A 23,237-nucleotide genomic window follows, 5' to 3' on the forward strand; every position below is an offset into this window, starting at 1 on the left:
TGCTAGAGTAAATGAAATACAATCAATCAACACATTTTTGGTTTGGTTTTTATTGGATCAATGAGTAAAATCCAATTTGATAATAAGTTGTTGCAAAATACTTCAATACAAAAGCATGGTTTGATAATAAACAAACAAAACTTAATTCTAAATTCCAGGAGAACATGGCACACATAAAGTAACAAAAGAATAACCTACAAACGAACATGAACAAAAGCAAGAGATTGAAAATATAAATCCTTTATTTCTAGTGAATTCAGACAATGTGGTCTATGAATGATACATAAAGGAGGCTGCCAAGCACAATGCGCCTTCAACAATCCCCCAGCGGAAGTTCCATTTGTCTTCCTTTGCACAATAATTCCATTACATAAATATCCAAAGTAATCAATATGTGCAAAAAATATCATTTCTCACATAAATTTTTGGAACCCTGTAACTTGAGGAATCTTGGTAGAAAATGGAGATTAAAACCAACCGGAAACAAAAACACATGCTCAAAATTCAAATAGAAAGAAGCTCCAAACTGGGCAAGAAGGAAGTATAAACTTTCATCAACAGATGAATGGTAGCACATAATTACCAATTGAGGGGGTGAAGTAATTTGCTTCCAAATGGCATTTAAGGTGACTAAAATTGAGCTTGGAATAGTCACCCCTTAGCCTATAAGAAGCCTTGTCATAAGCCATGCCCACCTCCTCTGCAGTATCAAAATCCCCAACCATAACCTGGTTCTATTTTTGGGTAACATTATCTCAGCTACCCATTTATACGAGTGGTGCTACCTCACGCCTCCATAAAGCTTAGTTGGGTTTGACAGGCCACTGCCATGAAGCTTCATGGGCTGAGCACTGGGACCGAGAGGGCTCTGACCCATATGGTGGATTGAAGTTGTTACTATTGTTTGATGTTGTTGCAATTGAAGCTGCTACTATCTAATGTTGTTGCAATTGAAGCTATTGATGTTTGATGTTGTTGAAATTGAAGCTACTACATATTTGTGTTGGGTTTGGAGCCTAATTATCTTCTGTATTCAAAGGTTTCAACCAGATGTATAACCTAGGAAGACTGTACACCCCTCCACGCAGGGGGATGTGGGGGGGACTTGTCCCCCCTGCTGGTGTCTAAGGGCTAGTGATCCCTCGACGGGGGTTCAGGGGCAGCGCCCCTAAAGCTAAAAATAGATGTAAAATTACCTTGTAAAAGTCTAGTAATTTCTAGTCAATCTGGGTTGTTCATTAGGCGGATGATCCGATGATAGAAGTTATGTTTAATTTAGGGTTTTTGGCCCTAGAAGGCAACCCCTCACTATATATGAGGGAATTGTATTGCATCTAGTTATATCTGTATTCTAAGTGAGGAAGAGAGAGGAGATTGAGATCGAAGAGGGTGTTACAGCGGATCTGCTATAGGTTGTGTCTCTTTAGTTTTCTAGATAATATAAAAGGAAGGACTGGCTGTTTCTCCGTGGATGTAGCCCAAACTAGGTGAACCACGTATCTGTGTCTCTCTTGTTTTATGCTTTTTCTGTGTTTATATTTCTGCAATATTTTATGTGTTCCATTGCTCAGTAATATATAATTTTCTAACAACTCGTATCAGAGCCAAAGGTCTATTTGGCTAATAAACTTGCAGGAGAGAAGGATTCCTAGTTTGAGTGGGAGCAATGACGGAAGATGGTAGGTTTAGGGTTGAAAAATTTAACGACCAAAACTACCAATTGTGGAAGATGCAGATGGAAGATTATTTGTATCAGAGAGATGTGTACCTACCATTGAGCGGAAAGACAAAAAATCCGACAAGTATGATAGACACGGAATGGGTTATTCTCGACAAAAAGGCACTTGGAACAATAGAGCTGTGCCTAGCGGTGTCGGTAGCGTTTAATATTTCAAAGGAAACGACAACACAGGGTTTAATGTCGGTATTAGCTAAACTATATGAAAAACCCTCGGCATCCAATAAGGTATTTATTATGAAGCATTTATTTAATATGAAGATGTCAGAGGGTGGATCTGTCGCTGATCATTTAAATGATTTTAATACAGTTACAAGTCAGTTAAGTTTTGCAAGGGTAAACTTTGATGATGAAGTTAGAGCTCTGTTATTCTTGTGCTCATTGCCAGAAAGTTGGAATGGTTTAGTAATTGTCATTAGTAACTCTATTTTTGGATCTAGTACTTTAAATTTTGATGATGTTGTCGGTGCTATCCTTAGCGATAAAATGCGACAGAAAAGCTCTGGTGAGACATCAAGTAATGCTTTAAGTGCAAATTCTAGGGGAAGAAAAATGGAAAGAGGAAAGAACTCAGGATATCACAGTAAATCAAGGAAAGGGAGATCCAAGTCCAGATTAGGGATAGTGTGTTGGAAATGCGGAAAGAACCTAAAGAAAGATTGTAGATCTCGGAAGGGAGAAGAAGGAGATGCACAACAAGAAAACAATCATGAAGCAAATGTGACAGGTGAGGTGTTACAAGATGCTTTGATTCTTTCTTTCGAAAATAATACTGATTCCTAGGTAGTAGATTCATGGGCCTCATTCCATGCCACACCTGATAAGAAATATTTTCATGACTATGTTCAAGGAGATTTTGGACAAGTCCGTTTGGGTGATGATAAACCCTGTAAAACTGTTTGAATGGGTAAGGTTCTTGTAAAACATTAGAATGGAAACCAGTGGCTACTAAAGGAGGTAAGGCATGTCCTAGATTTGAAGAAAAATCTAATTTCAACAAGGCAGTTAGGCGGTGAAGGTTGTGTGATAACTTTCACAAGTAAAGCTTAGAAGGTCACCAAAGGATCCCTGGTAATAGCAAAAGGAGAAAAGGTTGGTACATTGTATTTATGCAATGGTATTTCTAACTCTGTTAATGCTTTAACTTCCAAAGGAGAATATGCAACATTATGGCATCATAGGCTCAGACACATGAGTGAGAAGGGGATGAAGATTCTTCACTCAAGGAGTTTGAAGAATTTTGATTTGGACTTCTATGAGAATTATGTTTATGGAAAACAGAAGAGTCAAATTCCTTAGACTTGGGAAAGAAAGAAGAGCGAAAAATTAGAGCTTGTGCATACAAATGTATGGGGACCTACTCAGGTATCATCTCTTGGTGGCTCTCATTGTTATGTTACTTTTATTGATGATGCAACCAGAAAAACTTGGATTTATTATATTCGAAATAAATCTGATGTATTTGATACTTCCATGAAATGGAAAGCTTTGGTTGAAAATGAGACAGGAAAAATTTTGAAGTGTCTCAGATCAGACAATGGAGGTGAATATTGCAACAAAGAGTTTGATAGGTACTGTTCAGAGAATGGAATTCACAGAGAGAAGATAGTTCCAGGAACACCACAAGAAAATGGTGTGTCAGAAAGGATGAATAGGACAATCATGGAGTGTGCAAGGTGCATGAGATTGCATGCAGGGTTGCCTTTACAATTTTGGGTAGATGTTGTAGATACTGCTGTTTATCTAATAAACAGAGGGCCTTCAAGTTCCTTGGATGGTGGTATTCCAAAGAAGGCATGGATAGGTAAAAAGGTAAACTACTCATTTTTAAAGACTTTTGGTTGTGAAGCCTTTGTCCACATTAACAAAGAAAATAGAACAAAGCTTGAGGAAAAATCAAAGAAATGTACCTTTATTGGATATGGTGTTAATGATTTTGGTTATAGCTTATATGATTATGAAAATCACAAAATCATTAGGAGTAGAGATGTAATATTCAATGAAAAGGTCTTGTATAAGATTCAGTTGCAGGAAAAGAAACAGGAAAAATAAAATAGAGAATACACAGTGCTTGACGATATCACAGGAAAAGTGTTGGTGCCTGAAAATCATAATGATCAATAGCCAAAACAACAACCACAATAGCAAAAAGCACTTCAAACACCTGAAAGTGGTGTCAGAAGATCTACCAGGATAAGTAGACCCCCTGAATGATACTCTCCTTCATTATATTATGTATTGTTGACTGATTTTGGTGAACCAGAATGTTATGAAGAAGTAGCGCAGGTAGAAACCAGGAAGAAGTGGGAGCAATCCATGAAAGAAGAGATGGACTCCTTAGCACATAACTAGACTTGGGACTTAGTCAGGTTGTCTACAGGTAAAAAATCATTGCAAAATAAATGGGTTTATAGGCTGAAGGAAGAAGATGGAGGAAAACAGAGGTACAAAGCTAGACTTGTGGTGAAGGGGTTTGCATAGAAGAAAGGTATTGATTTTGATGAAATATTTTCTCCTGTTGTTAAAATGACTTCAATTAGAACCATTTTAAGCCTAGTAGCAGCCGAAGATTTGCATCTTGAGCAGTTAGATGTAAAGACAACCTTTGTCCATGGGGATTTGGAGGAAGAGATATATATGTAGTAGCCACAAGGATATGAGGTAAAAGGGAAGGAGAAACTACTGTGCAGGTTGAAGAAGAGCTTGTATGGGTTAAAACAGGCTCCAAGGCAGTGGTATCTAAAATTTGACAGGTTTATGTCTGAACAAGGTTATACTAGATGTCACTCTGATCATTGTGTTTATCTCAAAAGGAAAAATGATGGCAGCTATATTATATTGTTATTGTATGTAGATGACATGCGTGTTGTAGGTTCTAACATGCAGGAAATAAATGTGCTCAAAAGAAAATTGGCAAACTCATTTGCAATGAAGGATTTGGGTGCTACAAAGCAAATCCTTGGTATGAGAATAACTAGAGACAGGAAGAATCGCAAATTAACATTGTCTCAAAGTGAGTACATAGTAAAGGTGTTGAAAAGGTTTAATATGCAGAATGAAAAACTAGTTAGTATACCTTTGGATAGCCATTTCAAATTAAGTAAGGAGGCGTGTCCCAATACTCAGGAAGAAATGGCTCATATGCCTAAAGTTCCATATGCATCAGCAGTTGGAAGCTTAATGTATGCATTGGTCTGCAAAAGACCTGATATTGCACATGGAGTGGGAGTTATAAGCAGGTACATGAATAATCCAAGAAAAGAACATTGGATGGCAGTGAAATGGATTCTCAAGTATTTGAGAGGTACCACAAATCAAGCATTATGCTTTGGTGGTTCAAACATTACTCTACAGGGATATGTTGATGCAGATATGGCAGGTGACAAAGATAACAGGAGGAGCACTAGAGGATGTGTATTTACTGTAGGTGGTACAACTATCAGTTGGGTTTCAAAAATCCAAATTGTTGTTGCACTTTCAACAACAGAAGTAGAGTATGTTGCTGCTAGAGAGGCTAGTAAATAAATGATTTGGTTACAAAGGTTTCTGGATGAATTGGGTAAGAAGCAGGAGTTGGGCAGGTTATACAGTGACAACCAGAGTGCCATACATCTTGCAAAGAACTCTGCATTCCATTCCAAGACTAAAAATATATATCTTAAGTACCATTTCATATGGTCAGCATTGAAAGATGGACAGTTGAAGCTAGAAAAGATACACACTAGCCAGAATCCTGTAGATATGCTAACAAAAGTTGTAACCAGGGAGAAACTAAAAATCTGCTCAGTTTCAATTGGTCTTCAAGTATGATAAAGAAGATGAGAAACAACCAGGTCCAAAGTGGAGTCATTGTCTAGCAAATGAAGCAGCGGTGGAGTTGCTACAATTAGTCTCCAAGTGGGACATTGTTGGGTGTGGAGCCTGATTATCTTCTGTATTAAAAGGTTTCTGCCAAATGTATACCCCAGGAAGACTATACACCCCTCCACGCGTGGGGGTGCATGGGGGACTTGTCCCCCCTACAGGGGTCTGGGGGACTAAATACCCCCTGGCTGGGGGGTCCAGGGGCCAGTGGTCCCCTGGTGGGGGTTTGGGGGCAACGCCCCCGAAGCTAAAAATAGATGTAAAATTACCTTGTAAAAGTCTAGTAATTTCTAGTCAATCTGGGCCGTTCATTAGGTGGATGATCTGATGGTATAAGTTATGTTTAATTTAGGGTTTTTGGCCCTAGAAGGCAACCTCTCACTATATATGAGAGAATTGTATTGCATCTAAGAGAGAGGAGATTGAGAGCGAAGAGGATGTTACAACGGTTCTACTATAGGTTGTATCTCTTTAGTTTATTGGATGATATAAAAGAAAGAACTGGTTGTTTCTCTGTGGACGTAGCCCAAACTGGGTGAACCACATATTTCTGTGTCTCTCTTGTTTTATGCTTTTTCTGTGTTTATATTTCTGTAATATTTTATGTGTTCCATTGCTCGGTAATATATAATTTTCTAACAATTTGTTGAATCTACTATACATGTAAAAATCCATACAAAACCATGTCTTGTTCAATGGATTCTCCATTGCATTGGTTCCACCTTTGAAAAGTCAAGTGCCATACCAGGCCATCAGAGTGGCTGAAGCCATTTGTTAGTACGTTGGGGAAAGATGATGAGAAGAACACAAGAATTCAGAATTTTCAATGACTAGAGAAGCCTCTCGCATTCTGAAGTTATTCTAGGAATCCAAAATCTCCAACCTCACATCTCCATTGGAAGGAGAAGATGAGCTAGATGCAAAGTCCTCGATCACGTCCTACACACTTACATTGAAAACCCTCAAATTTTGGACTTGAAAGACAACATCATTCTTCTTCCCATCTTCATCCCACACTGACCCAAGAGAGCCTAAATTCTCATACACACATGATTTTGTTCTTCTGATTCTTCAGTATTAAACATGATTTCCAAAGGTTGTTTAAATCTTTGTCAAATTTCTTGTAACTTGGCATCAAGTGACGATGGCAGCAAAAAATTACTAGTCCAGGGGGCGAAGGAATTCACTTCCAAATGGTGTTTAAGGTGAGGAAATTGTGCCTGGCATAGTCACCCCTCAGCGTGTAAGTATCCCAATCATAAGCCATGTCTGCCTCCTCTACAGTATCAAAATTTCCTAACCATAACATGGTTCTATTTTTGGGTAACCTGGTCTCTGCAACCCGTTTACCAATGTGGTGCTGCCTCATGCCTCAGTAAAGCTTAGCCAGCGTTAACAGGCTGTTGCCATGAAGCTTCATGGGCTAAGCTCTGGGACCTATAGGGTTTCGATGCATACGGTGGATTGAAACCATTGTTACTATTTAATGTTGTTACAATTGAATTTGTTTTTGTACATGTAACAATTCATACAAAACCATGACCAATTCAATGGATTCTCCATTGCACTAGTTTTTCCATTAAAAACTCGAGCACCATACTAGGCCATTAGAGTGGCTGAATCCATTTGATGGTAAGTTGGGGGAAATGATGACGAAGATACCTCCTACCTTCTTCCTGCGTCATGAGTTAACTAATTTAATATTGATCGAATGATTTCAATGGTTCAAACTATTTTAATCATCTAGCATCTAAATCAAGGGCACACAAATGTACACGTAATCTGAGAGGAGAGTTATTTTAGAGGGGAATGCTTTACAACATAAAATATAGAATATATTTATATATAAATATGTGAAATTTATATAATATAAATAATATTATAAAGAACGGGGTAGATTCATCTTAACCAAGGATCCAAGCCACGAGAGAAAGAAAAGTAACTAATAATGATATAGGAAAGGTGGTGTCTAATTCTTTTAAGTTTCTTATTATTTTATTTTTTTACATGATTGATCCAAAATATAGGTTTAATATTTTACAACCAATTATGTTTTTTTAAATTTAGACACTTTCTTAAATACAATACAATGGGATTTGATTTAAGAGAGAGAGAGGGGGAGAGAGACGAAGGAAGAGAGAGAGGAGGTGAGGACAGAAGGAGAGAGGGAGGGAGGGAGAGAGAGATGGATTTGGAGGGGGAAAGAGGGGTATGGAAGAAAAAGTACATTGAGATATAGAGAGAGTGATGAGGGAGAGATGAAGATGAAATGAGGGAGAGAGGGAATGATGGAAGAGAGAGAAAATGAGAGGAAAGAGATAGGCAAAGAAGGGGAAGAGAGAGAAATGAAGAGACAGATAAGGAGGGGGGAGAGAGGGGAGTAGAGGGAGGGAGATAATGGAAGCTTGGGAGGGGAGAGAGAGAGTGTGTGATGGGGGGAGAGACACAGGGAGGTAGGAGGTATAGGGATAGAAAGGAAAGAAGAGAGAGACGACTTGAGAGAGAGGATTTCTGAGAGAGAGAGAGAGAGAGAGAGAGAGAGAGAGAGAGAGAGAGAGAGGGGGGGGGGGGGGGGCAGCGGGGGAGGGAAGAAGTAATAAATAGAGAGAGAAAGGTGGAGAAGGAGAGAGGAGAGCGAGAGGGAAGAGAGAGAGAGAGTAGAGAGAGAGGGAGAGAAGGGGGAGAGAGAGGGAGAGAAGGGGAAGAGAGAGAGATTGGGAAGATAGAGAGGGAGAGAAAGAGGGGGGAGAGATATATATATACATATGGAGATAGTGTGCATATGTTTCTGGGTTGGGAAGGAGAGAGAAAGGAGGAGTGACAAGGGTAGATATAGATATAGATAGAGGGGGGAGAGAGGCAAGATGAAGGAGGAAAAGAGAGGGAGGGAGGAAGAGAGATAGATATGGAGAAGAGAGGGAGGGAGGAAGAGAGATAGATATGGAGAAGAGAGGGAGTGAGGAAGAGAGATAGATATGGAGAGAGAAGCAGAAGAGAGAGAGAGAGAGAGAGAGAGTATGTTAGGGGGTGAGATAGAGAGACAAAGAAGGAGAGACAATGGGGAATATAGATATAAATGGAGGGGGAAGAGAGCTAGGAAGAGAGAGAGAAGGGTAAGAGAGAGAGGGAGAGGAAGAGGGAGAAACCGATATATATATATATATATATATATATATATATATAGATATATACATAAATAAATAGATAGATGTGGAGAGAGATAATGTATGTTTGCAGGCTGATATAGAGATAAAGAAGGAAAGGTAAAGGGAGATAAAGATATAGATAGATTGGGTGAGAGGGAGTATGAGAGATAGAAAGGGAGGGAGGGATAAGGAGAGATATATATGGAGAGAGAGTGAGAGTGTGACATGTGTTTGTAGGGGTGAGATAGAGAGATAAATAAGGAGAGATGGAGGGAGGTATAGATATAGATGGTTGGGGGAGAGAGGGAAGAAGAAATAGATAGAGAGAGGGAGGGAGAGGTGGAGAGATACATATGGGGGAGAGAGGGAGTGGGAGAGAGAGAAGGAGAGAGGGAAGGAGATAGACATAGAGGTGGAAGGAGGAGAGAGAGGGAAGAAGAAATAGGCATAAATAAAAAATACAAACATAGAAGATAGATCTAGAAATTCATGAATATCTTGGATTTTCACCAAAATAGGTGTAATGATTAATGTAGTTGTTCATTTCTAATATTATTTGATTCCTTGCACTAGATGCATTTATTATAGTGTAGATGTCGATTTCTAATCCTATTTGATAGCTTGCACTAGATGCATTGATTTTGGTGTAGATGTTGATTTATTCTCCTATTTGATTGTTTGCACTAGATGTGTTGGTTTCAGTGTAGATATTGATTTGTAGTCCTATTTTATTTCTTGTACTAGATGCATTGATTTTACTATAGTTGTTTATTTCAAATCCTACTTGATTGTTTGCACTAAATGCATGGACTTCAGTGTAGTTGTTGATTTCTGATTTGATGCAACTACATGTATGATGTACATTAATTTCAAAGTAATTGGATTAATAATGTGCATTGATTTTAGTGTAAGCATATAAAAATTTTTGATGCTGCATATTGACTTATATTTCACAGTAATTTAGCCATAAATACAATACTAGAATTTTCATCCTAAATGAAATGGTCATTTATATGAAATGCTTGCTTCACAAGACTGTAAACTATTTGTAATTTCCTTCTTTCTTATTATTCCCATTTTCCATCATTCAATATTGTTAATCACTTTGCATTCAAATGAGGTAATAGAAAAGAACTACCATTGAAAATTATTTGGGGTTTAACACTCCATAAGTCATAATGATTGACTTTGGAGAAAGCTACTACTAATATTGGATAGTAAGAGAGACAAAGTATGATGCCTACTATAGTAGCTTGAGTTAAATATTTGAATTGTCTATGACTTCAACTGCCCTTTTCATATGATCGATAAGAAAAGATGGAAAAATTAATAGATTTCTCGATTAGAACATTGGAAGAAAATAGTTTGAGATTGCTCATAATGGAGATTTCTTGTAATTGACTACATTCTTATTATTCACATTTTCTATCATTCAAAATTGTTACATTGTCACTTTGCATTCAAAATTATTATTTCATCGTTTTTCATCATTCAAGTTACTAATAGTCTCTCTCATCTCAACAAACTGAGGTAACTCAACAAATTTAAAATTAAATTGACCAAATTAATCTTATACATATTTAGCATATTTAAAATGATCAAAACAATTATTCAATAAATTTGGTATCACCATGCATGACTGACACCATCCTAGATCCATCTTAGCCCCGGATCTATCAAGCATCGAGAGGGATAAAATCTCTCGAGGTGCAAACCTTTCCATAAGTTTTCCACTCAAAAAAGAGGTTTTCACTTTGAGAGGTTTAATCTCTCTCGGGGCTTGGTATATTCGGGGTTAAGATGGATCTAGGCTAGTGTAACTATATTTAAATTTAACTAATAAGAACATAAAAGCTTAATGCTTACAATATAATGGGATTCTTAACCATGTGTATTCACCCTTATTTTACCATGGATATTACTAACTTGTAACAAGGCTTTGTTACAATACCATGGAACAACACCATGGATTATCAAGACCACATGTCCAAAAACCATAATTCATTTCACAACCAAAATAGTTTATAAATATTTTCTTTTAACTTATTTTTAAAGCATTTTTTTTAATTAAATCTAACAGAAAAAGTTATACTTTTGAGATATATCCAAACCATATATCCTCACTACAACTAAAAATACTCCATTGAAATTTCATAGAGATTAATCAAGGTTTTAGTAAAATGAAAAATGATAATACTTTTATATATAGACATGTGAAATTTATATAATACATGTCTAGATCTATCTTAAATCTAGATCTATCAAGCGTAAATTCTCTTCTCACTCCAAAACAGGTTTTCACCTCAAGAGATTTGATCCCTCTTGGGGCTTCATATATCGGGATTTAAGATGGATCTACAGTGGTACCATAAAGTGCATCTCTACAAAAAAATAAAGAAATTGAAGATATTTTTATATAAATTTATTTTCTAAATAATAATTTTCTATATTTTGAAAAATCAATTTTTTGTTTTAAATTAAAATGGATTTGCAAGAACAAATTTAAATTCATTATAATAATATATTTATGTTGATACACATGTCTATTTTGGAATAGAATTTCCATCATTTTAATTAAATTTTTAGTAATTATTAGTTGTATGGTAGATATTTAACCTCCATGGAATATATTAAAATATTAATAGTAGTATGCACAAATGAAGGGTTAATATTTACCTCAAGTTATTTATGTATTTACCAACCATTTAATTTATATGGAAACAGTAATTAATATGGTTTCATATGTGAATTACATTAGTTGAATGATAATCTCTATGGTGAAGTTTCTAATCAATTAAGTAGAATAACATTTTTCCTAAATTTTTTAGGGAAAAATGGCTTTAAGACAGTTAAATTTACTCACTTATCCAAATGACCTGTGTGCTAAACCTATGTGACTCGGGTTAAACATATAGGTCGTGTTTGGTTTGGATAGAAGCATGCCAAGGGACTCACATCCATAACTTCGTTTTGGTACCATCTGTCACAATCCCAAACTAGTGGCGACTCAAATTCCACTTGTAGGCATGGTGTGGCACCGACTAGCCTTTTCGTTTTCCACTGCTTGGAATTTCAGACTATGCCTATCCAACACTTAGTGATTTTTTCTTCAAGTGTTTTCTTACTTAGTTATGCAGCGGAAATACATTCATACAAGTTCAATTAAATTTACTTCATAGCATGTGTAACATAACCAAACAACAATAAACATATGTGTACCCACATTCATGAAGGGAGGGGAAAATATCGATCAAGTCTTGCCAATCACTTATAAAATCTCTTCAAATAATATTTTACAAGTACAAATATTTTTACAACTGTGCAACAATCTTCCTTGTGCACCAGAATTGTGTAGCTTTTCATGTAGGCCTACCTTACTTTCTACCCGCGTTGTACAGTCCTTCACATTGTTCACCTAAATCCCAAACCTATCATGCAACCTCTGCCCTACAACTCATGCAACTCATTCAGTCTGCTCGGGTTGTGTAGGTCACCCAGGTCATGCAAGTCACCCAATTCGTGCAGCCCACCCAAGTTTTGCAACCCACTCGGGTCATGTAGGCCACCTAGGTAGTTCAACCTACACGAGTCTTGTAGACCTGTCACATTCAGAAAACTATGTGGGAAACTCGTTCCAAAACTCATGTAAGAAATTCCTTTTGACACTTGTGTCAAACACATTCAACAAACCCGTTTCCAAAACTCATTCAGAAAAGCAAGGTCAAAGACTCATTCTCCAATTGTTCTTTTCATATGATCGATAAGAAAAGATGGAAAAATTAATAGGTGTGACAATAAGAACAATAGAAGAAAATAGTTTGAGATTGCTCATAATGAAGATTTTTTTTAATTGACTACATTCTTATTATTCACATTTCTATATTTCAACATTGTTACATTGTCACTTTGCATTCAAAAATTTTATTTCATCATTTTTCATCATTCAAGTTACTAACAATCTCTCTCATCTCAAGAAACTAAGGCAACTCAACAAATTTAAAATTAAATCAACCAAATTAATCTTAAACATATTTAACATATTTAAAATGATCAAAATAATTAGATGTTCAACAAATTTGGTATGACCATGCACGATTGAAACCAGTCTAGATCCATATTAGCCTCCGATCTATCAAGCATTAAGAGGGATAAAATATCTCGAGGTTCAAACCTTTCCTTAATTTTTCCACTCAAAAAAGAGGTTTTCACTTCGAGAGATTTAATCCCTTTCGGTGCTCGAGAGCTCCGGGGTTAAGATGGATTTAGGATAGTGTAGCTATATTTAAAGTTAACTAATAAGCACATAAAAATTTAATACTTACAATATAATGATATTCTTAACCATGGATATTCACCCTCATTTTTCCATGGATATTATTAATTTTTTCACAACCAAAATATTTTATAAATATTTTATTTTAACTTATTTTTACAACATTTTTTTTAATTAAATCTAAAATAAAAAGTTATATATTTTAGATATATCTAAACCCTATACTGTTACTACAACTAAAAATATTCCATTGAAATTCCATAGAGACTAAATCAAGGTTTTAGTAAAATGAAAAATGAGAATAATTTTATATATAGAGCTGTAAAATTTATATAATACCAACCTAGATCTATCTTAAATCCAAATCCACCAAACAAAAAATATCTTTTCACTCCAAAAGAGGTTTGCACCTAAAGATATTTGATACCTCTTGGGGCTTGGTATATCGAGATTTAATATGGATCTAGAATTGAACTGTAAAGTGCATCTCTAGGAAGAAAGAAAGAAATTGAAGATCATTTTACATGAATTTATTTTCTAAAGAATAATTTTCTATATTTTGAAAAATCAATTTTTAGAAAAATTAAAATGGATTTTCAAGAACAAAGTTTAAAGTTATTATAATAATATATTTATGTTTATATGCATGTCTATTTCAGAATACACTTTCCATTCTTTTAATTTAATTATTAGTAATTATTAGGTGTATGGTAGATACTTAAGCTCTAACGAATAGTTCAAAATATTAATAGTAATATGCACAAACAAAGGGTTAATATTCATCTCAAGTTAGTTATTTATTTACCAACCATTTAATTTATATGGAAACACTAATTAATATGATTTCATATGTGAATTACATTAGTTGAATGTTAATTTTTATGCTAAATTTTCCAATCAATTAAGTAGAATAATAATTTCCCTAAAAAATTTAAGGAAAAATGGTTTTAAGATAGTTGAATTTATCCACTTATCTAAATGACTCGTGTGTTGAACCCGTGTGACTCAACTTCAGCACATGAGTCATATTTGGTTTGGATAGAAGCACACCAAGGGGCTCAAGCACATTACCTGGCTCTGATACCATCTATTATAGCCCCACACTAGTGGCAACTCAAATTCCAATTGTGGGCACAATGCGACACCGAATAGCCTTTTCGTTTTCCACTACTTGGACTTTCAGACTACATCTATCCAACACTTAGCCAATTTTTATTCGTGTGTTTTATTACTTAGTTATGGTGCAGAAATATATTCATTCAAGTTCAATTGCATTTACTTCATAACATGTGCAACATCATCAAACAAAAATAAACATCGGTGTACCCACATTCATCAAGGGAGGGGCAAGTCCCGATCAAGTCTACCCAATCACTTATAAAATATCTTAAAATAATATTTTACAAGTACAAATATTTTTACAACTAAGCAGCAATCTTCCTTGTGAACTAATCTATGCAGCCTGTCATGTAGGACTGCTCAACTATCTACCCGCATCGTGCAATCTTCCACACACTTCACCCTGTAGAAATTCCCATTGTAGATCAATAGATTGTGCAATATACTAAAACACAATACAAGATCAACTTCTACAACACTTAGCAGAAGCTTAATCATATTGAGCAAGATCAAGACAACACATATAACTGAGAATGAGAAATAAATCACACATAACGCATAAGAAATATCCCGGGGAAAGCCTCAACCTAAAACCCCAACTCTATAATACCATACAAGTGGAAAATAGTCATAGAATTAAACAAAGCCTTAGCTTGGAAGGAAGCCAACAAGCTCTCAGTATAATCCCTCTCTTGCTCATAGACATTCAAAGGCCTCTCAAAAACCTTCTCCTCTGCCCTCCAAGCCTCCTATTTCCTTGCTCAGTTTTTCTTGGGTTCCAATGCTTCCACACATGTGAATTCCCACCTCACACTGCTCACTTAGCTTAGTAATTACTCCACAATCTTGAAGGAGATAAATCCTTATGCATAGATGAGTTTCCTTTATTGGAAAAATCATCCAACTGATAGTACACTATCCCTCCTCTAATCCCAACTGGGTCTTTCTCCAAACTAACATGTATGAGTTATTTATAAGAGAATATTCAGTTATCTGAAGAGCAACAGTTACATGCATGCAAGCATTAACTAACTGAACTCACAATTAATTCAACAAATTGTTTGAATTAATCTAACTGGACTTTCCTCAGTTAACTGAGCCAATTAATTACAACTCATAATTACAACTCATCCTTATCCTTTAACTAATGGATAAAACCTTAATCAAAGGAATAATTGTTGCATGTCCTCACATAGACTTCATGTTTATTTTTCCTTAACTAATTAACTCAAGATGAATTAACTAATTATTTTACAAACAACTGCTAAGATCAAATTCGAATTTTACTTCTCTATTTTAGTTCAGGGACTAACTAAAATAGGAATCTATCCCAAACTACTATTTATAGCAAAGCTATTTTTATCACTTCCATTTTCATTCCTTGTTGCTATGTCCAACACTAGTACCTGAACTGCTATTTATAGCAGTGCTATTTTTAGCATTTCTTATTTCCATTTTCAACACTCCCTCTCAATAAGAAAAGCTTCAACTCAAACTTGATCCTAAACCTTTGGAATGTTCTGCATGGAACACTTCTTCCAAGTGTGGACGTTCCAGCAACTCTAGAAACAAAAAAACTCCCAACTGACCTCTCTATTGGGCTATACATACTTTGATGCTGAAGCTCCCTCTGCCGTTGAAAAGTGCTCCCTCTCTAACCTTTGAGCTGCTGCAACATCCCCATGCATCTTGCACCGTTGCACACCCCTCTATGCCATCTTGCACTGGTGCAACACTCCTATGCCTCTCGCATTGCTACAACGTGCTAGCTCTACACAGTCTTGGGACTCCTGCACTGTAGCTCTCTCTGTCGCTCCATCCACATTTGTCTCTACCTACTTAGCCAATCCTCCTACTCCTCATCAGGGCTTCTGTAGCAAAGTCAAATGAAAGAGGTTGGGTACCTCAAGGATCCTGCCCCTATTCCAGCCTTCTTGGGATGATCACTCCACATCGCCCCACCTCCGACCTGGAGGTATGGATGCATGTGATACCTCTACCCACCTGGCTTGAAATTTCCCCCTACTAGAGGTCTCTACATGAGTGGATGCCTCCACTTGATCTCCTCTCGGCTTCCTGAGTTGTGGCTGCTCCACAACCTCCTAAAGTTGCTTCACTAATCGTGGCTCCTCCACATCGTCTGAGACTTCTCCTGGGGTTGCATGTTGAGAGGTAATGTACTCTCCCTCTCAACCACCAAGTCTCCATCAATTGTCTTACTCCTCAAGGCTTTGTATGCATCTTGAACCTCAAGAGCATACAGGTTCTTGACTTGTGAACCAATCTACTTCACCTGTCTCGTGATGATGTGTCTAAGGAAAAATTTTCCCTTACTGAAGATTACAGCATGTATGTTTTAACCCCGTACAGAAATTACCTGCATATGAATTCTTAAAACAAAGAAAATAAACAATGCGAGAGCATAACACATAAAACACATATACATAGAGATTTTCCCCTTGATCCCAAAATTGGGATTACCAGCTTGATTTTTCATTATGTTCCTTTCAATGTTATAATACATATTTATACATGCCGAAGCATCCAATACCATGGACCGAAAACCATAGGTAGGTTTGCCCAACCTAATATAACACAACCCAACATTCTCCCACTTGTTTTCTTTCCACAAGGGGCCACAGGAGAGCTTAGTCATTTTTCCAGTGTTGAAACACCCATTGTTTCCATACACTAGGAGAACTTCTCAGAGCTCACAGATTTTGTCAATGCATTTGCAGTATTCTTCAAATTTTCCACCTTTACCAGCAACATCTTTTTTTCTACTATCATATCCCTCACAAAGTGATACTGAACATCAATGTGCTTTGTCTTTGAATGATAAGCAGGGTTCTTTGCAAGAAAATTACACTTTGGTTGTCATAGTCTATCCTTATAGCTTCCTATACTAACCCCATACTTGAACACAATATCTGCAACCAAACTGCTTCCTTGCTTTCATGAGTGGCTGCCATGCATTCTGCCTCTGTAGTTGACAGTGCCACTATAGATTGTTTCTTACTCATCCAAATGACTGCATCTCCAAATAGGTTAACCACATACCCACTTGTAGATCTTCTTTGATCCAGATCTCTAGCCCAGTCTGCATAAACAAAGCCACGAATATCCAACACTCTATCCAATCCTCATCTTCCTTTGTAGCACAAACCATAGTCACTAGTGCCACGCAAATACCTGAAAACCCGCTTCACTACTGTCCAATTCTCCTTCCCTAGTTTTGACATAAACCTGCTCAATACTCCCACTGCATGTGCAATGTCTGGTCTAGTATAGACCATTTCATACATCAAGCTACTGAGTGCACTTGCATATGGAACACGGGACATATTGTCTTCCTCTTCTTGTGTCTTGGGACATTGTTCAACAGATAACTTTACACCTACAGGAATAGGAACCTTCATCGGTTTACTATCCTGCATATTAAACCTCTATAGTATTATCTTAACATACTTCCTCTAGTTTAACCAGAGCTTCCTCTTTGTCCGATCTCTTTTAACTACCATGCCCAAAATATAGTTTGCAGCACCAAGATCTTTCATGTCGAATTTGGAGGACAATTGGGTCTTCAAATCCTCGATATCTTCTTTGTCATTTCCAACCAGCAACATATCATCCACATATAAGACCAAATAAATAACATGGTCACCAATTAATTTAAAATACACACAGTGATCTTCTTTGCTTCTGGTGAAGCCAAGTCCCTGTATAAATGTATCAAATTTCTGATACCACATCCTTGGTGACTGTTTTAACCCATACAAAGACTTCTTTAACTTGCATACCAGTTCTTTCTTACACTTCACCACAAAGCCTTAATGTTGCTTCATGTAGATCTCCACTTCTAGATCCCCATGAAGAAATTTTGTCTTCATATCCATCTGTTCTACCTCAAAATCAAAAGCAGCAACAACAAATAAAAGTAACCTAATAGAAGTTACCTTGGCAACAGGAGACAAAATATCACCAAAATCAATTCCCGGCACTAGGAATAACCTTTTGCTACCAATCGAGCTTTGTATTTCTCCACCTTTCCTTTTACATTTGTCTTCTTCTTGAACACCCATTTGCTGCCAATGGGTTTCCTTCCAACCGGCAACTCCACCAGATCCCAAACCTCATTTTTGTGCAAAGATGCCATTTCATCAACCATGGCCTCTTTTCAGAGTTTTCCATCCTCTGAATCTACTACTTCCTTCATAGTTCTAGGATCATCCTCAGTAATAGATAAAGCAAAATTTGAACAGAAAGTAGATGGACTATACCTTTCTGGCTGCCTTCTTTCTCGAACTGATCTTCTCACACTCGGAGTTTGTGGCTCTTCATCTTTTGATTCCTCCTCTGTTGAAGAGTTTGATTCTTCCTCCTTAAGCTCAAACTCTATCTTCTCAGGTTCCTTTGTTTGGATTTCATGTTTAATAACTTCCTTCACCTCTCTGAACACCACATCTTAGCTATAAACAACCTTTCTTGTTACTGGGTTCCAAAGCTTATAACCCTTTAAACCATCCTTATACCCAATAAAGATGCACTTTTTAGATTTACTATCCAACTTGGTTCATTTCTCCTTTGGAACATGTACATATGCATCACATCCAAATACCCTTAGATGTGAAAGAGAGGGTTTCTTACCAGTCCATACCTCTTGTGGAGTCTTATCCTCCAACGCTGATGAAGGTGACCTATTGACCAGGTAACATGCAATATCCACCGCCTCTACCCAGAATTCCTGTCCTAACCTGGCACCACTGAGCATGCTTCTTGCCCTTTCCATTAACGTCTTGTTCATTCTTTTTGCAACTCCATTTTGCTGAGTTTTATATGGAGTAGTCTTCTACCGTGATATACCACACTTCTTACAGAATTCTTCAAATTCCTTGCTACAAAACTCTCCACCGTTATTTGTCCTCAGCACCTTTATCTTCTTCTCTCTCTGGTTTTCCACTAGAGCCTAGAATTCTTTAAACCTGTAAAAGACTTCAGATATTTTCTTAAGGAAATATATCCATGTATTCATTGAGAATTCATCTATAAATGATACATAGTACACAGACTTACCTAGTGATGGAACCTTCATAGGTCCAAACACATCACTGTGCACAAACTCTAATACCCATTTTTCCCTCTTACTACCAGAGGGGAAACTCACCCGATTCTGCTTCCCATATACACAATTTTCATAGAAATCAAAATCCAGAGAGCTATTACCTATACCTTCTACCATACCTTTACCATGAAGTATTTGAAGGCCCTTCTTTCCAATATGTCCAAGCCTTTGATGCCACAACATGGTCTTCTTTCCAGAGACCACTAGATTTTCTGCTCCACTTTCAGGAACCACAAAACTATTGCACCCATCAACAACCATGCTACCTTACAGGTTGTACAGAGTTGCAACTCAAACTCTCTGCATCAATACTGGTGCTCCCTGAACCATTTTCTAGGTATCCTTCTCGAACATTGTATTTACACCTGCATCATCTAGCTTGCTTACAAAAATCAGATTTCTGGCCAATGCATGAATATGGAGAACACCGGGAAGTGTTCTAACCCTTCCACCTTGCAACTTCAACTTTACTTTTCCATGACCAATAATTCTAGCCTTCCTATCATCCCCTAAGAAGAAATCACCACCATCATATTTCTCATACTCGCAGAACAACTCTCTATGGGGAGTGAAGTGAAAGGACACACCTGAGTCAATCAACCATGCCTCATGATCTACATGTGTACTTGAAGAAGCCAAGTACACATCCTCACCTTCATCTGAGGTTGTTTTCATCTTTGCAGAAGGAGCATCATTAGATCCCTTTCCTTTATCATGAGCTTTAGATTTACAGTTCCTTTTGTAGTGCCCTTCCTTTCCGCATTTCCTGCACACCACCTTTATAGGTTTTCTTGGAGATTTAGATCTCCCTCTAGATTTAAATCTCCCACTTGATGACTTATTTTTGTTTCTGTTCTGGGACCGTCCTCATACAGACAAGGCATCACCATTCTAGCTCTCCATATTTTTCTGTCTCATCTCCTCCGTTAACAAGGCTGAGACTATTTCATCAAACTGCAAGGAATTTGCATTGCCACCTATTGCAATAACCAGACTATCCCATGAATCTAGTAGAGAACACAACAAACTGATGCACTTATCTTCATTTGAAATTTTAATATCAACAGATGCTAACTGACTTACCACAGTATTAAATGTGTTCAGATGCTCTGTCACCGAGTATCCATCTTTCATCCTCACGTTATACAACTTTTTCAGGAACAATTTATTCACCAAAGACTTAGATTGGTACAAAGTCCCTAACTTGTCCCACAAAGCCTTCATTGTAGCTTCCCCTGATACATTAAGCAATATTGAATTTTAGACACACAATTGTATTGTGCTCTTTTCCTTCCGATCCAACTTCTTCCATTCTTCATCGGACACTCCCATTGGTTTAATACCTGGATTTACCATGATCCACTGATATTTTTTCCACCAACAGATCCTCCATCTTGAGTTTCCACAACTCAAAACTTTGACCATTAAATTTCTCGATCTTTATCTTTCCACTGCTCGCCATCTTCTTTCACCACCTGAATCGATCTCACAGATTTCCCACTGAACAGGGTCTACCATAGGCCCGAGTGAAACCCCTCAACAACAAAGGCATCCCCTTGAAGCCAAAATTGCTCTGATACCAAATGTAGGTTTTAACCCCATACAAAAATTACATGTATACGAATTCTAAAAACACAGAAAATAAACAATGCAAGAGCATAACACATAAAACACATATACACATAGATTTTCCCCTGGATCCCAAAACCGGGGTCCTACCAGATTGATTTTTCATTATGTTCCTTTCAATGTTATAATACATATTTATACATGCCGAAGTATCCAATACCATAGACCGAAAACCATCGCGTCCAAAACCATGGACCGAAAACCATAGGTAGGTTCACCCAACCTAATATAGGGTCCAATTTTTTTTTTCCCGGGGCGCTGCCTTAGACCTCGTAGAGGGGGGATACCCGCCCCCCTCAAACCCCTTGGATAGGGGGGGATGCCGGCCCCCATATGACCCCCCCACTATGTAATCGGCGTAATGAAGGGGGGGGCTCTGCCCCCCCTCTAACCCCCTGGTTCACTACGTAGGTTAGTCGTGGAAAGAATATAACACAACCCAACACATCATAGCCTCTGTCTTCTAGCATCGTGATCGATACCAAGTTTTTCTTCAGTCCTAGTACATACTTGACATCGATCAAGGTAATGCAAGCTCCATGCTCCCTCTAAAAAACAACTGTACCTACACCTAAGACACTATACTTTTCATCATTACCCATCGCAATTCGCATTTGGAGATCCTTCTCCTCCAAGGTACTAAACAAACTCTTGTCGCCGGTCATGTGGAAAGAAGCTCCATTGTCAAGAAACTTAACACTTCCCACCATGGATGAAACCATGCATGCAAAAAGTGTGAAATCAAACTTGAACTATGAGGCAAGTGCCTCACCTTCTAATCCTTCCAAGGATCCCTTCTTGGATTTCTTCAGTGGACAATTTGTAGCAAAATGGCCCACGTCATGACAACGAAAGCATCACATTTTCGATTTGTCAAACTTCTTCCCACCATGGGAAGAACTCGAATTGGAATGAGAATTGTTCTCCTTCCCTTTATTTGCCTTACTCACTAAGGCACAATTTTCTTCATCCTCCTTGGATGAAGAACATCCATCTCTAATGCTTCTTCTTATCTCCTCCTGCGTCAGATCTGACCAAATTCGTTCCCAATCTGGTAGTTTTTCTCTTCCATTAACCGAGTCTTGGTAGCTTTGCCAGCTCCTAGGAAGATTGGGGAGTGCAAGACTCACCATGTCATCATCAGTGGTCATGATCCCTACACTTCCAAGCTCATCCCTGCAGGTGGTGAACTTGTTCAGATATGTAGAGATCATGTCACCCTTTTCACACTTGATCTTCCGAAGCTTGTCTTTCAGCGCCGACTTCTTTTGATCACTACTATTCTGATATAGATCTTTCAATGTTTTCCACATCGAAAACGATGTCTCATTCCCATGGAGGCTCGAGACAATGTGGTCTCAAACTCCCTCCAGGAGGATTCTCCTTGCTCTCACCACAAATTTCTTCCATTCCACCAGTTGAGTAGCATTAGTTGGCTTGGGGACTTTTTGAACAATGAATTCCTTTAGACCGTTATCCTTTAATACTGCTTCTATGTGATTTTTCCAGGCTATATAATTCAAGTTGCCATCAAGGTCATATTCGAGTCTTAAACCACTGAACGCCATTGGTGAAATTGAGATGTGATAAGAATTCAATTTCTATATTCAGGAACCACAACAAACTTCTCCCTTCCTGTATGTTGTTCTTTGCCTTGATCACCTTTGCTCCCATACCATGTAGAAATTCCCACTATAGATCGACATATTATGCAATATACTAAAATACAATACAAGATCTACTTATACAACACTTTGCAAAAGCTTAATCGAATTGAGCAAGATCAAGAGATCACATATAACTAAGAATGAGAAATCAATCATACATAACACAGAAGAAATATCCCCAAGAAAGCCTCAGCCTAAAAACCAAACTCTGTATTATCATATAAGTGGAAATAGTCACAAAATTACACAAAGCCTTAGCTTAGAAGCCAACCGGCTCTGAGTATAATCCCTCTGCTACTCATAGATAGTCAAAGGCCTCTCACAAACCTTCTCCTTTGCCCTCCAAGCCTCCTATTTCCTTGTGAAGTTTTCCTTGGGGCCCAGTGCTTCCACACATGTGAATTCCCACCTCACACTACTCACTTGGCCCAGTAGTTACTCCGTAATCCTGAAGGAGATAAATCCTTATGCATAGATGAGTTTCCTTTATAGGAAAAATCCATCCAACTGATAGTACACTATCCCTCATCTGATATCAACTGGGTCTTTCTCTGAATTGACATGCATGAGTTATTTATGAGAGAATATTTAGTTATCTAGAGAGCAGTAGTTACATGTGTGCAAGCATTAACTAATTTAACTCACAATTAATTCAACAAACTGTTTGAATTAATCTAAC

The 23,237-nt window shown here is 37.5% G+C and overlaps 2 pseudogenes; both read right to left on the reverse strand.

Annotated features, from left to right (window-relative positions):
* Positions 1-554: 554 nt before the first annotated feature.
* LOC149221279 (ethylene-responsive transcription factor ERF060-like) lies at positions 555-6,451 on the reverse strand (annotated as a pseudogene).
* A 90-nt stretch (positions 6,452-6,541) lies between these two features.
* Positions 6,542-23,237, reverse strand: part of LOC149221280 (uncharacterized) — a 79,601-nt pseudogene continuing 62,905 nt past the window's right edge.

This window comes from Pinus tabuliformis, chromosome Q (genome assembly GCF_031772625.1).
Source record: "Pinus tabuliformis cultivar Carrire ecotype Pingquan chromosome Q, CPIR1, whole genome shotgun sequence".
Lineage (NCBI taxonomy): Eukaryota > Viridiplantae > Streptophyta > Pinopsida > Pinales > Pinaceae > Pinus > Pinus tabuliformis.